Source organism: Equus quagga, chromosome 15 (genome assembly GCF_021613505.1).
Source record: "Equus quagga isolate Etosha38 chromosome 15, UCLA_HA_Equagga_1.0, whole genome shotgun sequence".
Taxonomy (NCBI): Eukaryota; Metazoa; Chordata; class Mammalia; order Perissodactyla; family Equidae; genus Equus; species Equus quagga.
Window position 1 is genome coordinate 15,226,121 of NC_060281.1, and position 16,532 is coordinate 15,242,652.

Consider the following 16,532-nt stretch of genomic DNA (forward strand, 5'->3'; position numbering starts at 1 on the left):
TCAGTTGGACAGTTATTCATGTAAGCAATTTGCCATCATGATGACTGAGAAAAAATATTGAAGTGCTAGGCTTTTAAAATGGTAATATGTGGAAAGAGATATAATTCTCCTGGAAAACATATTCCTCAAGTTTTATATTTGGTCTCTGGTGATATGAACCATAAAATTACGCTAGCTAGTCCAAACTGTTTTTATTGAAATCTGGGTTTGGGATAACAAGGATAGAATCTCTTAAAACCTCATTTGGAATATGAATATTCGGGATCTAGCTAGAGTACATCTATAAAGATCTCTAGAATTTTGGAAGATAACAGCATTGGAAAAGTATATTTCTTTGGCTCAGTTTTCTCAGGAAAATGACATATATGCTGCTTCAAATAGCTGTTGCTGCTTCATGAAATTTTTCCAGAGATGATCTCTTTGAAAGGATTTTGTTCAGAGCACTGTTTTTTCTAGTGCTTACAGCTTATTATTGAATTCATATGGAAGTGAAAGATGGAGACAGCAGTGCAAACCCAGTGCTTCACAAACTTGCCTTTGCTTAGCCTCACATAAAGTCATGCAATTGACCTCATTAGATCTGTCACTAGCTGGCTTATTTCTGGGCCTCCCTCTCCAGTCTAAAACAACATCAGAACTATCCAGGTCTGAATCCCCAGACACCACAGTAATAGAACATATATCACTGCAACAGGAGTACCTGGACCCCATTGTATGAGGCAACACTGTGGAGGAGCTGTGGTGACCCAAGGGGACCAAAGGGACACCTTCTAATTAGGTTGGACTTCCTCAGATATTGCTAACTCTTGGCTTCATCTAGTCTAGTTCTCAGGACTTTTGTTAACTGCAGTTAATTCAGGCTTTGAAACAATCATCTGTCTATGCTGGAAAAAATATACAGCAGAGAATCTTAATGTCAAAATATATCTTGGAGAAAAGATCCAGTTCAACTTCTCTTACATTATAGTTGAAAAAACGGGGATCTAAAATATTTAGTTACAGATATACGCCAAAACCAACACTAGTGTGCTGATTCTCTATGTACTGTCTTTTCCTATAAGTAATTTACAGAATTATGCCATTTATTTGGTACTTCTCCATGGAAGGCAAATTCTTTTAAAATATCATAGGAACTAGAAAATCTTTCTACACATAAAAGTATGAACTGCATCCTCAAACGGTTCTTGTTTTATTTAATCCTTTTAAACCATCTTTTACCATTTGTACAACATTAACTTCTCTCCAACAAGCAAATCTACCAAACGAAATTCCTCTATCGCATTCTGTCAAATCGAACCACACATTAATTGAAAGCTTAAAGAATTATTGTAATCACTTACTATTTTCCTTTAATGATTTTCAAATTTTGAGATGGAGCCAAATACCTTTCTGAGTACAAAAATAGAGCAATTTACAGAAGTGATAGATATTTGGCAAGATTTGCAGGTAAAATAGATTTTGTAAAAGTACATGTTTGAGGAGGTTCTCTTATAGTATATACTTAAAGACATCAAGCTTAAAAGAAAGCTTGAAGCAATATCACGTTCATAAAAATTAACTGCTCTCTGAGCTAACGTACAAGACTCGAATTCATGTTTTAAAATGCTTCTTTCATAGCTGATGCTATCAGAGTTGGCTAAAATTTTACAATAAATTTTTGTAATGATACAATCATAAGATTTAAAGGGTCATCAAAAGGTCCAATTTTTATCTCTTTACATAATTTCTCTACTCCAAAGGTGGCTCCTCAGTTAAGAGATAACATTATCTATAAAAGCAAGCTACTGGCCTGGTATGATCTTTATGCCCCCTAAAAGGACTCTGTTACAAAAAAAAAAACTTTTCTGGGATTTATTGTACTATTTAATATTCCCAGCAATAGCCTGAATTTGTAAGACTTTTTTCTGGGTTCTATGCATAGTTATGTGATGTCACCAAGAAGTCATTTCTCTGTCTCATCCATCAATCTGTATAATTATAAATTATAGTTACACTATATTTTAGTGTCTGCTGTGGTCCAGGCCCTGTGCTAGGCACTCAACATACATCGTCTCTCACCCTAATCAACCCACACAGCAGTTAGCCATTATTCGCTGCCCTTGCTCAGTTAAGAAAACTGAGGCCTGAGGAGCTTCAATGACTTGCCCAAAGTCTCACTGCTACCCACTGGTAGATCTATAATTTGAACCTCCTTCCATCCAAACCAAACATCTTTACTCTATCTTTCCCCACAGCCTCCTTACATACATAGCCTGGAGGAACAAAGGTACACAGACATTTTGATGATAAGAAGGATGTTAGGACTAAGGGAGTCCATGGAGCCAGTGTGCATGGCCCTGGGGAACACTTGACAATTTCTGGCACATTCCGCCTATGGCAGAATAGTACTTTTGCCTTTCTGTAGCAAGTAGGTCATCTGGTTTCCTAACACACAACATATTTATGGCAACAGCATAATGTTGCCAAGAGCTGACACCCTAGAGTCAGATATACCCACTGTGTGATTTAGTCACAAGTCACTTCCCTCTCTGTGCTTCAGTTTCCTAGCAGTAGGAAGCCTCTAAGCCAGCCCCAAGTGATTCCTGCCTCGTACATAAATAAGATCTAGCAGAATATTTATAATAGGAATGAAAAAGGTGGAAACAATATAAAAGTTCAATAACAAATTTGGAATTTGGAATTATTCTGGTATCATGCAGTCATTAAACATATTTAAACCATGTGGACACAAAGAAAATGTTTATTAAGTAAAAAAGCAGACAATAAAATGACATGCATATATTAGCCAATTACATAGGCATACAATATATAGAAAGTCAAGAGCTAATAAGTTACATGCAAAAACAAGAATAGATTTTATAGCTATGAGATCATAGACATTTTCCTTTCTTTCAAAATATTTTTTATAGTTTTACATAATTTTTTTCCAAAAATAAGAGACCCATGTGCAAACCAAGAAAAAAATCTAAAATTTCCCTCTTAAAATATTCTTGTGTAAACTTCATTCTAATCCTTTTATTGATTTCTTATATCTTTCATTTATTTTATTTCCCACATTTCAGATGTTTGAGAAAATGAACAGTTGTGTTAATATGTCTCTGTTAGTCTGTGTCCTTTGAGAAGCAGACTCAAAACGAGATTAAATGTGTAAGAATTTTATTAGGGGAAATGCTTGTGTGAAAGGAAATAGGGAGGGAGTCAGAAAAGGTCAGGGGAGCCATCAGACCGTGAGGGAAGGAGAGAGTGAGAGATTCTTGGGTGGAAGTGACCTAGACTGCCCTGCATCTCAGAAAAGAAGGGCAAAACCCTGGGCAAGTCCTTCAGGCAAAATCAGCTGACAAGTCTGGTGTCTTCCAGGAACCTTAGTATGCCTGCAGCACTCCATCTTTGGCAGGAGTAGCCCAGGAGTGTGGCCTCGGGGCAAACATGGCTCTGGATTTCAAAGCTCAGCATCTGGGGCCCTTGGTCAATTACCTCCCTCTAACAGGAGGTCTGCCAGGCACATTCTCAGGGCCGTCGTGGTGTCCAACCACAGTTTAAAGAAAATTACCCATACAACAATACTTCAAAATCAGTCTGCCTATCCTGAATGTTTCGTAGTAACTAGAAAGTAATAATGAAGCATTGAAGGAAAAATTTCAAAAGTGTTTAAAGTCAAGAGATAAGAGTATAAATGAAACATTATTTGGAACTAAAGAACCATGCTCCTTTCCTTGATCTATCATTTTAATCAGCTATGGCTACATTAAAACTGGCAAGCAGATGTCAAGTGGCCCTCACTAGGTTATGTGGGAAATCTATTATCTGCCCAGTGTGTTCTAACTGGGCTGTTCTACAAACTAGTGAGCCATAATATTTGAATGATGAGTTGCAATCTCTCCATAGAATCTCCCCAAAGACCCTGGAGACTGGTGCCAAGTGGTCCAAGATTCAGCTTTTGGTTCTATAACCTTCTTGCTGAACAGCCTTTAGAGAAGGTATATGTTTTCTCTCAGCCTCAGCTTTCACAGGAAAACTGGAATAATTATATCCACTTAAAATAATTATATCTACTTTATCCTCATCATTCCGAGGTTTAATGAGAAAATATACTTAAAACACTTAGAAGAATACTTAGCACATATTAGCACTCAACAAACATTAATTCCCTTCCCCTATACACACACACACACACACACACACACTATCATCAGGGCAAGTGGATCTTTGGTTCACTATGGTTTCCAGGATAAATCCAGCCTCCTTGGTATTTCCTCTACAGTCATATTTCTTCAAAACCCACTTGAACAACAGTATCTCCCATCTCTCCAGCCCCAGGAGCTCCAATCAAGCTGATCTCCTCGGGGGTCTTTCAAACACACCACTTTCAGTTTCAACAGCAAACATTGCATCTGTTGCACCCCATTCTCCCTTCCTTCTGTTTTACCAAATTGTACTCACATCTTACCTTTTTATGGAACCATTAATCTCTCACTTCTCTGAGCTTCTACAGTACTTATTAACATATTGTTCAATTTGGCAGTAAATAATATATGCTTATCTTACCACTATCTACCATCTTTTATCCTCCTTGGCACCTAGTAAGAGATATTAAACCCATGGTGGATTCTAAATTAATTCTTATCTAATGAATAGGTGCTCCCTACATTCCAGCTGACCTTATCTGCATCCCATGGAGCTATATCCTCTGATATATCTATACATATGACAATGATTTAGATCACGGAAAAAAATTTAACTTGTACTGAAATAATCAGCTTACCTGGTTCAGAGGCATGTGTATGAATAGGGGCAGTCAGAAGTAATACTCCACAACAATACTGCGATGTTATTGTAAATTTAGAAGAAATTAATAGAACACTTATAAATGTGCACATGAATAAATGTGCTTTCAGTGGCTTCAGTGGGACATAAGAAATGCAGATCTGACAACCACTGATCTAATACAACTATCTCATGCTACAGTCTTATTCTAGAACCCAGTAAGAATCCATTCAACCTTTAGATACTTTAAAAATTAATTAATATCTGAAAATCATCAAATATTATTTGGCAACCACTCATATGCAATTAGGACCCATTCAAGATCCCACATAAAACAAATTATCTAGACCCAGCAAGAGCTTACATGCTTCTAAGTTCAAACTGGCACTGTCTAAAGCACCTACACATTTGGAAGAACACACTGCCCAAACGAAACCATATTCATGTACAGAGAAGAGAGAACACAGCAGAAGAAAAGTCCACCAGCAAAATTTCTATCAATAAATAAATGTTTGTTAAAATGAGGGCATGACATGACACGAGATGGCATGACGTTTTGTTTCAGGTGTCAGTGGCAAGGGTCCTATAGCTGAGGGAGTATGTGGAACAAGAGGCAAACCCTAGAGAAAAGAAGCTTTACCTTTTTACCTTGGGATTTACTTTATGTGCCTTACATGACTTGTTATGATAAAGAAAAACTTGTTTCCATCAATCAGAGAGGGTAGCACTGCAGGATGAGGAGGTAGATGATTGACAGACTAGCTGCAATGATGGCACTGGGAAGCTATGAAGTCAGGAATGGAGTATGTTTGCCTAAGACAAGTGCCTTTGGGGGGAAGGGGGCCAGTGTGTCTGAGAAAAGAGCCAGACAAAAGAGGCCTGGAGATACATGTTGGAAAATCTTCAAACTGCTGGTAAAAAGATACCACGTTTATGTATAAAGCTTTTATAAAGATGGTGTGTGGATAGTGCTTTAAATTCTTTAACAAAAAGTGTTATCTAGAGACAAACAGGAAAACAATGACATCCAAATCCAACAATTTGAAGGGAGTCGTCTTGTCTAAGCAGCTATATTTTCCCTACCCTACCAGTTTTCCTTCAGAATCAGTTTCACTTGCCCTAAAATTTCAAAAGCAGAACAGCCCATGATATTGAATGCCCCTGCAGGTCGGTTGTCTTTTCTCCAGCAGTCTTTATCTGGCAAAGTGAAAGAGAAGTCGCAAATACAGGGGTTGTTTTATAAGGATGGGTGCTGAGGAGTGGTGCATGGAGGAGCAGTAAAGAAAAGACTTTCCTTCGGCCATGCTGCTTCACTTTTCACAGGGGAACTATTTTCTTCATCATTTATCCCAGCTGACAAGTACAAGCACTCTGGGCCCTAACTGAATGTGAACATTGTCAAAAGGAATTGGGCTAACGGGAGGCATCTGCAGCTCCGTTCCCATTGCATCCTGGTGGGGGCCACGGCTGCCAACGTGGCAGGGAGGCTGGTGGGCAGACGCCCCCGCAGACGGAGGCTCACATACTGTATGCATCATGACCAACCATAAAAACAGTCACAATGAATCAGCTGTGCTGCCGAGAGGCTCCTTGGAACCTTCACATTCAATTTCCGTCTGGCTGACATCCACAGGTTGTAGTCAGCGTCTCGATTAAGCAGAGATTCGGAACTAACCCACAAATCCTCGGCCCGTGGGGGTCTCACTCACTCGTCTAAGCCGCTGGGTTGAGAGGTTTTGCTGGTTTGAGAGAACTCGTGGTAGACCGGGCTTCATTTTAAAAGAACATGTGGGTATCAGTGCATGCTTCTTGACCTCTTGAACAAACGGTTGATAGAAGGAGAGAAAAACCTATTTGGTCAGGAATTCCAATACAAATATCAATTTAGAAAAACGAGCTAATCCACCTTGACGACATGTTGTCACTGCAAAGTTGCAAAAAGGAATTACACATAAATATGACTTTAAAAATCAGAGGCCCCACAATTTAACAGCTTAAATTTGCTTCAAAGGGACGGCAGGGCAGCAGCAGTGGGTTTCAGGTGACAGCTTGGAATTCGCCGGTCCCCCACTCTGTCCGGGTATAGGTCTGACGGTAACACGAGCTTTCCAACTTGTTTCCAACTGAAGTATTATGAAAAGGTAAATTATGTTTTGTATTCATGACTGAAAGCATTTTACTTTAAAGCCAGTGTGGCTGACGCTGTCAAGGTAGAGATTCAAGTTTTATGTACAATGCCTCCAGCCCAGCCGATGTGAGTGAGGCAACATGACAGCTTGTAATAAGTAATTTTTATACAGTTACATTTATCACTCAAGTAGGCTTGGCAATATTAAACACAGACCTTAAAACACTGCTGAAGAGGAGGACAGGGGCTGGAGGCCATGGGGTTTTTCTCCTTGCTTCGTGCAAAGTGTGGGTGCAGATTTGCGTTCTTTTAAATTTTTTTCCAGCATGTATTCCTGTTAATGTGGCACTTTTTAAGATATGCGTCCAAATGCTTTCCTACTGTTAATATATCACTAAGAGGTTAAGAATGGAATGACCCCATTTGGCCCAAAGGATGTTATTTCAGGCTTTAATGAATTAGATATTGCTACCATTTTCAGGTGAAAATCAATTGCCTCAATTAACAAATTTCCAACAATCCAAATATTTACAAAATGGAAGGCCCCGAGTCTGCAGTTTCCGCTGCGTTATACCTCTACGTTTCCCCTAAAGCTGTTCCCTTTGCATTCTTCATTAACATCTCATTTTTGCTAAAGTCAGGAGGCCAGCTATGTCTCTGCAGTGGCATCAGGCTTTCACGCCTTCAAAAGCTGACGATTTGAATATTTGTTCTCTAGGACTTTCTATAGAGTGGGGTTTTGCTTTTATCAATTATTTAAATATGTTTAAAGTTGGGGAAACAGAATTTCATTTAATTCCTTTCTCTATAAAATGTATATTTTATATATATATAAACCCAGATCAGGATATATATAACCAACGAATCTGTATATATCTGTAGGATAGTACTTTTGTTTTCCAGATCTGGATATATATGTATCTAACACAGTATGCCCTTTAGGAGTTTTAAGCACATTTATTCATTTTTACTCATTTAATCCTCTTGTTATCTTTATGAGGTGGGCAATATTTTTAAACTCATGTATTTATTAGATAAGAAAATTAAAGTATAGCAAGGTCAAGCAATTTTTGAAAGGTCAGACATCTAATAAATAGTGTGGCCAGGATATGAACTCAGGCAGTCTGACTATAGCAGCTGCATTCCTAACCATTATACTAAACTGCCTTTAAAACCAAAACAGAAGAGAAAAGAGACTCCAATAAAATGACATAAGGTGTTTGTTCCTTTCAGCTGAGTTAGATAGAGGACACTCCGTCCATCAGGAGAAAGCTATTCTCACACCAATTTGCACTTATCAGAAGATGTCGAGGCTTTTGCAAGCATTTAACTGGGCTTGTCATGTGTTTCTTTTGAGTTGCCAAAAAGAAAGTAAATTTAAGAAGAGGCAAAGTTCCTCCTCCTCCGCCCCCCAAACCCTAGCTAAAACAAGTTAAACTGAGTTAGTTTGGATTCATTTGAACTACGAAGCCAAAATTCCTTTGTGCACCCAAGATTCAACCACAGTTTTCCAGTGTGACTCCCAATCACGCATTTGTTCCACAGACATGTGTTGAATGCCCATTACGTGCCAGGCATTGTGCTAGGACCCGGAGAAAAGCAGTGGTGACACAACTAAATATAATTGCTCTCTCATGGAATTTACAGTCTAATGTTATTGGCCCAGTATATTCCAGCAACTGTACTAGATAATGAGGAAACATAGATAAAACAGACATGGTTCCTACCATATGGAAGCTGACATCTACAAGTGAGAGGCAGATATATAAGTAAATAAACAGCATTAGTGTTAAAATTGCTATGTCAAATGTATGTTTAGCAGACCACATGATTAAAGAAATTTATAGATAGTGTACTGGGGCCAATTGTCTCTTATCCCCCAAGTATAAAACAATCTGCCATTCAAAATATCAAACACATGTTTGAGAGATATAAATAATTATCTTTTTATTTGAGCTCATTCAAACATGATGATGGAAGCTAAAGAATATATTGATTTAAGTTTTCACCAATCCCAAATATAAGTTTCACTGCCATCCCTGGAAATTACACCTACCATCTTTAGGCCACCAACACACGTGTTGGAAAGAAAAGAAGACCTGGACTCTAGAAACTTCTGAATGAAAGTTAGAACTACGGTTCCTCTACACACAGGGAAGTTGGATCAGAGAATTTCAAGCCTCTGCTCTGATTCCACCTAAGCCAGAGAGAAATTCTGGAAAGGAAGCTAACGGGTGAACCAGTCTTTTCCTGCATTAGTGTGGAAACAGGGAAGAAATTCATCTAAATGGTTGTATTTCAACCTTGCCAGTGAGTCCACCCTCATTTGGCTACTCAATCTAATTCCAATTGCTCTGGAGTAGGGGTTCTCAACCAGGGGTGATTTTGCTCCCTAGGGACCTTCAGCAATGTCTGGAGACACATTTCATTGTCAAACTTGGAGGTGTACTACTGACCTTCAGTGGGCAGAGGCCATGGTTACTGCTAATCATCCTATGATGCACAGGACAGCCCCCATAACAAAGAATTTTGGGGCCCAGAATATCAATAACGCCAAGGATGAGAAATCCTGCTCTAAAGACAGCATAGATCTGGAAATAATTTGGATTCCTGCTATCTCCAAACACAGCATATAGACAAGTCCTACTGACCACCAAGGGCTTCAGCTCAAATGCTGTCACATGGTATCTCTTGGACCTCTGGGAGTACTGCTAGAAAGTGGTCAGAGAGCAGGAAATGGCTTCTAATTAGTAGTGTCCTCACAGGATAAACTGCAAAAGACAATTTCCTGTCCCCTTATTTGATGGGAAGATTAATTTCTTACCGAATTCCAGATGAGGAAGATTTTCAAAAGTTTCAAATAGCAAGAGTGTAGCCATAGAGAAGGCAATTATGTGCAATTTGTACAGTGTTTGACAATCAAAATGTAAATCCGACGAGTTTATTGCAGTAAATGCATACGGCATGTTTACCTTAAAGAGCATCAGGCTGTAGAAATTCTAATGGGTTCTGACAGTCGGGAAGAATTATCTTTTCATATTGCAATTTTTATCTGTGAGATGAAAACGGAAAATAAGACAAGAAATTTACTCCTAGGGAACTATTATCTGTGAGGTTTTTTTCTGATAAGGAGCAACACAGGTACGGGTCTTTGAAAAGATGGCGATTTGATAACTTCAATGTTCTAGGCAGACTTATCTACACAGAAACAATTAATTTTGTTGCATCCATGGTGTTCTGTACAACATCTAAAACACGATCAGCTGCTCAATAAACGTTCTTTCCCTGTCATATAATAATGTATATACCTAATGCAGTGTTTGATTTTGGTCTTCATTTTCTCGGTCAGAAAGGCTACCCGGAAGTTTGAGATCAAAAAGGCTTTGCTAACTTCCAGGGGAAAACAAAAACCTAGCTTCCGTCTTTGCTTAGTGTAAAGTGGTCAGCCCAGTTTGGCAGAGAGGAGGGATTAAACAAACAGTATGTACGATCACCCCTTCCCCACTTTTCCCACGAGTCAGAAAAGGTTTGCCTTATTCTCTCTTACTGAAACTTCCAGAGCCAGAATAACAAGACTGGGATATGTATATAATGGGAGAGCCTAAAATAAATATATTCTGATTCAAATACCAACCTCCTGGGAGTATGTTAATGGTGGTTATGGTTTTGCAATGAGATGGAAAAGTAGAAAATTCATAATACCAGTCAATACTGGCTTTGTTGCTGCCTTTTCTCTAAAACCTTAGTGCCCACCTGCCCAGACACAAACAAGAACACACAGCAAGATTTGGCCTACTCCCAATATGATTAACCCTCCTCCTGCAATGGTCAACCAGATGCCTCTTAGCATCCTTACTGGAGAGCCCACCACAGTGCATGCATGCGAGACAGAAGGGCTGTTCCTGGCTGGCTGACAATGGCTACCTCCTGAATCAGTATGCAGGGAGCACCTGACGCAGGTGCTTTACTGTCATATAGCTGTTCACCTGCTGAAGCTTAGTCCAGCTGCTACCCAGCTCACGCTGCAGTTGCAGTGAAACGTGTTGCTTTGAGCTGCTCAAAGCACCTGGGAGTTGAATACTACTCTAGGCAGCACCTAAATTTCACTTTATTTCATTTAAGTGACTAATAGTATTTACTATTCTGAGGAAACTTGTTCTGTGTGAAATAGCTGTTGAGAGGTTTTGCTCTGGTTTTTAGATCAGAAAAATCACAGAATCAGGCTCATGTTAAACATAAAATACACAGTGTTGGTGATGATAGGAAATATAAAATCTTATTATTTTAAAAAGCTTTTATAGGAGGAGCACTTCTAACTACACTATCCTACTCTTTTTCATTATGGAGAAGGGCAGTGAGGCCCAGGGCGGTACAGTAAATAGCACAAGTACCTAGCTTGAAATCTTTTGCACTTTCTAACATGCTATCTTCTTTCATATAATTTAGTCAAGACTTATATACAGAAAACTAGGGTTTATCCAGAGTTTTTTATATTAATACAATTGCTGTGGAGGACAATTTGGCAATAACTATCAAAATTACAAATATAATTAGCCTTTATCACAGCAACCTAATTTCTGGTCATAGATCTTACAGATACTTTTTTACATACAAAATGACAGTTGTACAAGGTCATTTCTTTGCAGAATTGGAAACAATCAAAGTGTCTGCCAATAGGGAACAAATTAAATAAACCATAGTACACCACACAATGGAATAGAATACTATGCAGCTGTATAAAGACAAACAAAGCTCTCTGTGTTGATACGGAAAAATCTCCAGATCTCTGGGATTTATCATCAGCAGAAAAATGCGAAGTATAGACAAGACATATATTGTGTGCTAGCTTTGTGTAAAAAGGGAGTTCACAAGAATATATATTTGTATTTGTTTTTATATACTAGAAGTAATACAAGTACCTAACAGAAATGATCATCTATAGGAAGCAGCGGGGACAAGAAGAGTTATATAAGCAAATCCTCTCCATGCATACTTGATTATAACATTTTTTCTCCTTAAACCACATGAGTACTCAGTTAAAAATGAATATAATATTTTGAAAAATAAAAGTATAAAAATAAATTCCATGAACAAATTTACCATTTTCTTTTGAAAAGTTGTTTGCTACTCGTATAAAAATCATTCACAGAAAATATAATCTGCAATTTTCAGTTTCTAGTCCACCATGTAAGGAGCCTAGAAGTCACTACTCTATCATGACAATAAGCAAAAAGCTGAAAAAAATCAACAACTCCTCTAGGATCCCTAAGAAAGAAAGGGCACAGAGAAGACCACTGTCCCCAAAATTGGAGGGACTGACAGGTGAATACAGAGAATCACAACCCACAGGAGCAGAAAGCTCTGTAAGAGCCAGCGCAGGGAAGGAAAATCTGAAGTGTAATTGACAAGCTGTTGGAGGCTGAACGTGGACAGCTCTGAGAGTTAAAAACTCCAGAGGACCAAGTCATGGGAGGAGTAAGGAATGGCAGGTATACTTTTGTGAGTTTTACCTCCTGAGGTTCTACCAGGTTTTCATAGTGAACAGCTAAGAAAAATCTACTCATGCTTCTGGAAGGGAGAGGAAAAAACGAAACTTTTTTATTTGTTTATTTATTTTGGTGAAGAATATAGCCCTGAGCTAACATCTATTGCCAATCTTCCTCTTTTCTCTTGAGGAAGATTGTCACTGAGCTAACACATGTGCCAATCTTCCCCTATTTTGTATGTGGGATGCCACCACAGCATGGCTTGATGAGCAGTGTGTGGGTCCATGCCCAGGATCCAAACCCACAAACCCTGGGCCACTGAAGCAGAGCACATGAACTTATCCACTATGCCACCAGGCTGGCCCCAGAACCATTTTGAAATACACCAGAGCATTCTGTCCTTCTTAACAAGGCCTGCTCTCAGGAGAAACTGTTTAACCAGAAAATAACCTGTTAGAGTTTTATCAGAGCCTAGCTGACCTAGGAGAAGGGAAATACCCAATTCCAGCCCACTCTAGCCATCCTGTCCCACCTAAGGAAAGGAAAAAGCTGAGAAGCAACTGTGAAGTTCACAGTCCAGAGGCCAAGATTCACTAAAAGATAGATTGAGAGCTAATCTTAAGACTATACAACATTTTCTCTCCCCTCACACCATACTACCACATCACTAAAGGTCTATTTGAGACACTTGCTTTTACTCAGTACATCACATTTAGCAATCAAGAAAAAATTATGAGACTTACTAAAATGCAAAAAAAAGACAACTTGAAGAGACAGAGCAAGCATCAGAACTAGATTCAGATACAGCAAGGATGTTGGAAATATCAGATTGGGAATTTAAAACAACTATGATTAAGATACTAAGGGCTCTAATGGATAAAGTAGAGAACATGCAAGAACAGATGGGCAATGTAAGTGGAGAGAGAAAAATTCTAAGAAAGAACCAAAAAGAAAGTCTAGAGATCCAAAACACTGCAACAGAAATGAAGAATGCCATTGATGGACTTAGCAGACTGGACATATCTAAGGAAAGAATCTCTGAGCTTGAGGATATCTCAATAGAAACCTTAAAAACTGAAAAGCAAGGAGAAAAAAGACTGAAAAAAAAGAACAGAATATCTAAGAACTGTGGAACAACTACAAAAGGTATAACATACTTGTAATGGGAATATCAGAAAAAGAAAGAAAGGAAAGAATAGAAGAAATAATCCAAACAATGATCTGTGAGAATTTCCATCATATTAATGTGAGACATTGAGCCACAGATACAGGAAGCTCAAAAAACACTAATCAGGATAAATGCCAAGAGACAAAACCAACTGCTTCTAAGCATATCATTTCAAACTACAGAAAATCAAATACAGATTCCTGAAAGAACCCAGGGGAAAAGAACATCTTACCTATAGAGGAGCAAAGAAAAGAATTACATCTGAGTTCCCCTCAGAAGTCATACAAGCAAGGAGAGAGTGAAACATTTAGTACTAAGAGAAAAAATCGCCAACGTAGAATTCTGTACCCTGCAAAATAATCCTTCAAAATTGAAGGAGAAATAAAGATTTTCTCAGGCAAACAAAAACTGGAAATTTATAGCCAGTAGACCTGCCATGCAAAAATTTTAGGAGAAGTTCTTAAGAGAGAAGAAAAATAGCATGTCAGAGACTTAGATCTATGTAATAAAGAAAGAGCACTGGAGAACGGACAAGTGAAGGTAAAATAAGAAACTCTTACTCTTCCTATTCTGAATTGATCTAACAGATAACAGTTTGTTGAAAATAATAATAACAACAATGTATTCAATTATATATGCTTACATATATGTATGTGTATGTGCTTAGTATTCTCATGTATAAACAAAATGAATGAGAGCAATGATATAAGAAACAAGAGGGAAGAATTAAGATTTTTTATTATAAAGTATTCTTACTACTTGTAAAGTATACAGTGTTATTTGAAGTTGGACTTGAATTTGTTGTAAAGATATATTGCAAACTTAAGGAAACCACTAAAAAAGAGTTTAAAAAGTACAACTGATACACTAAGAGAGGACTGAAAATGGAATCATATAAAATGCTCAATTAGGGACTGGCCCCGTGGTGCAGCAGTTAAGTTCACACGTTTCGCTTTGGTGGCCCGGGGTTCACCAGTTCTGATCCTGGGTGCAGATCTATGCACCACTTGTTAACCCATGCTGTGGTAGGTGTCCAACATATAAAGTAGAGGAAGATGGGCACAGATGTTAGCTCAGGGCCAGTCTTCCTCAGCAAAAAAGAGGAGGATTGATGGCAGATGTTAGCTCAGGGCTAATCTTCCTCAAAAAAATGCTCAATTAAAACCACAAAATGAAGAAAAAAAGTGGAAGACAAAAATAGGAATAAAGAACAACGGCAAGAAATAAAAAACAGTAACAAATGATAGATATTAATCCTACTATATCAAATCATTTTGAATGCCAATGGTCTAATTGCACAAATGAAAAAAACACAGATTGTCAGAGTGGATCAAAAACACAACCCAACTATATGTTGTCTACAGGAAATCCACTTTAAATATAAAGACACATATAGATTAAAAGTAAAGAGATGAAGAAAGCTATACCATATCAACACTAATCAAAAGAAAGCAGAAGTAGCTATATTAATTCTAGGTAGAGCAGATTTCAGAACAAGGAAAGTTATCAGGATAAAAAAGGGGCACTATATAATGATATATTATATAGTGGGTTCAATATATATGATATAAGGGGTCAATTCTCCAAGAAGACATAACAATCCGTAATATGTGTGTTTCTAATAATAGTGTCAAAATATGTGAGGCAAAAATTGATGGAACTGCAAGGAGAAATAGGTGAATCCACTATTATAATTGGAGATTTCCACACCCTTATATCAGAAATGAACAGATTCATCTGGCAGAAAATCAGTAAGGACATAGTTCAACTCAACAATGCCATCAATCAATTGGATATAATGGATATCTCTAGACTACTTTATCCAACACCAGAAGAATATACATTATTCTCAAGCACACATGGAACATTCATCAAGACAGACCACATTCTGGGACAGAAAACATAGCTTAACAAATTTAAAAGAGTGAAACTCATACAATGTCTGCTTTCAGACCACCATTGAATTAAATTATAAATCAGTAACAGAAAGCTGAAAAATTACAAAATACTTTGGGATTAAATAACACATTTCTAAATAACATATGCATCAACAAAGAAATCTCAAGAGAAATTAAAAAATATTTGAACTAAATGAAAATAGAAAAATCAACTTAAAAAAACTTGTGGGGTACACTGAAAGCAGCACTTAGAGGGAAACTTATAGCATTGAATGCACATATTAGAAAAGAAGAAAGACCTAAAATTAATCATCTAAGATTCTACTTTAGAAAAATAGAAAAAGAAAAGCAAATTGAATCCAAACTAAGCAGAAGAAAAGAGTAATAGGAACTAGAGCACAAATCAATGAAATTGAAAACAGGAAATCAATAAAGAAAATCAGTAAAACCAAAAGCCAATTCTTTGAAAAGACCAACAGAATTGATAGGCCTCTAGCCAAGCTAACCGAGAAAAACAGAAAGAGGACACAAATGATTGATAACAGAAATTAAAGAGAAGACATCATTATAGATCCCACGGACATTAAAAGGATAATCAAGGAATATTATAAATAACTCTATGCCCACAAATTTGATAACCTAGATGAAACGGACCAATTCCTTCAAAGATCCAATCTGTCAAAACTCATACAAGAATAAATAGACAATCTGAATAGGTTGGGCTATATCTATTGAGGAAATTGAATCAATAATTAATAACCTTCCAAAACAGAAAGCACCAGGCCCAGATGGGTTTACTGGTGAATTCTATCAAACATTTAAGGAAGACGTTATACCAATTCTCTACAATCTCTTTCAGAAGACAGAAGCAGATGGAACATCCTAGCTCATTCTATGAAGCTAGCATTATCCTAATAGCAAAACCAAAGAAAGACATTACAAAAAAAGAAAACTACAGAGCAATATTCTCATGAACATAGATGCACAGTTCTCAACAAAATATTAGCAAATTGAATCCAACAATGTATAATATGAATTATTCACCATAACCAGGTAGGATTTATCCCAGGTATGCAAGACTGGTCCAA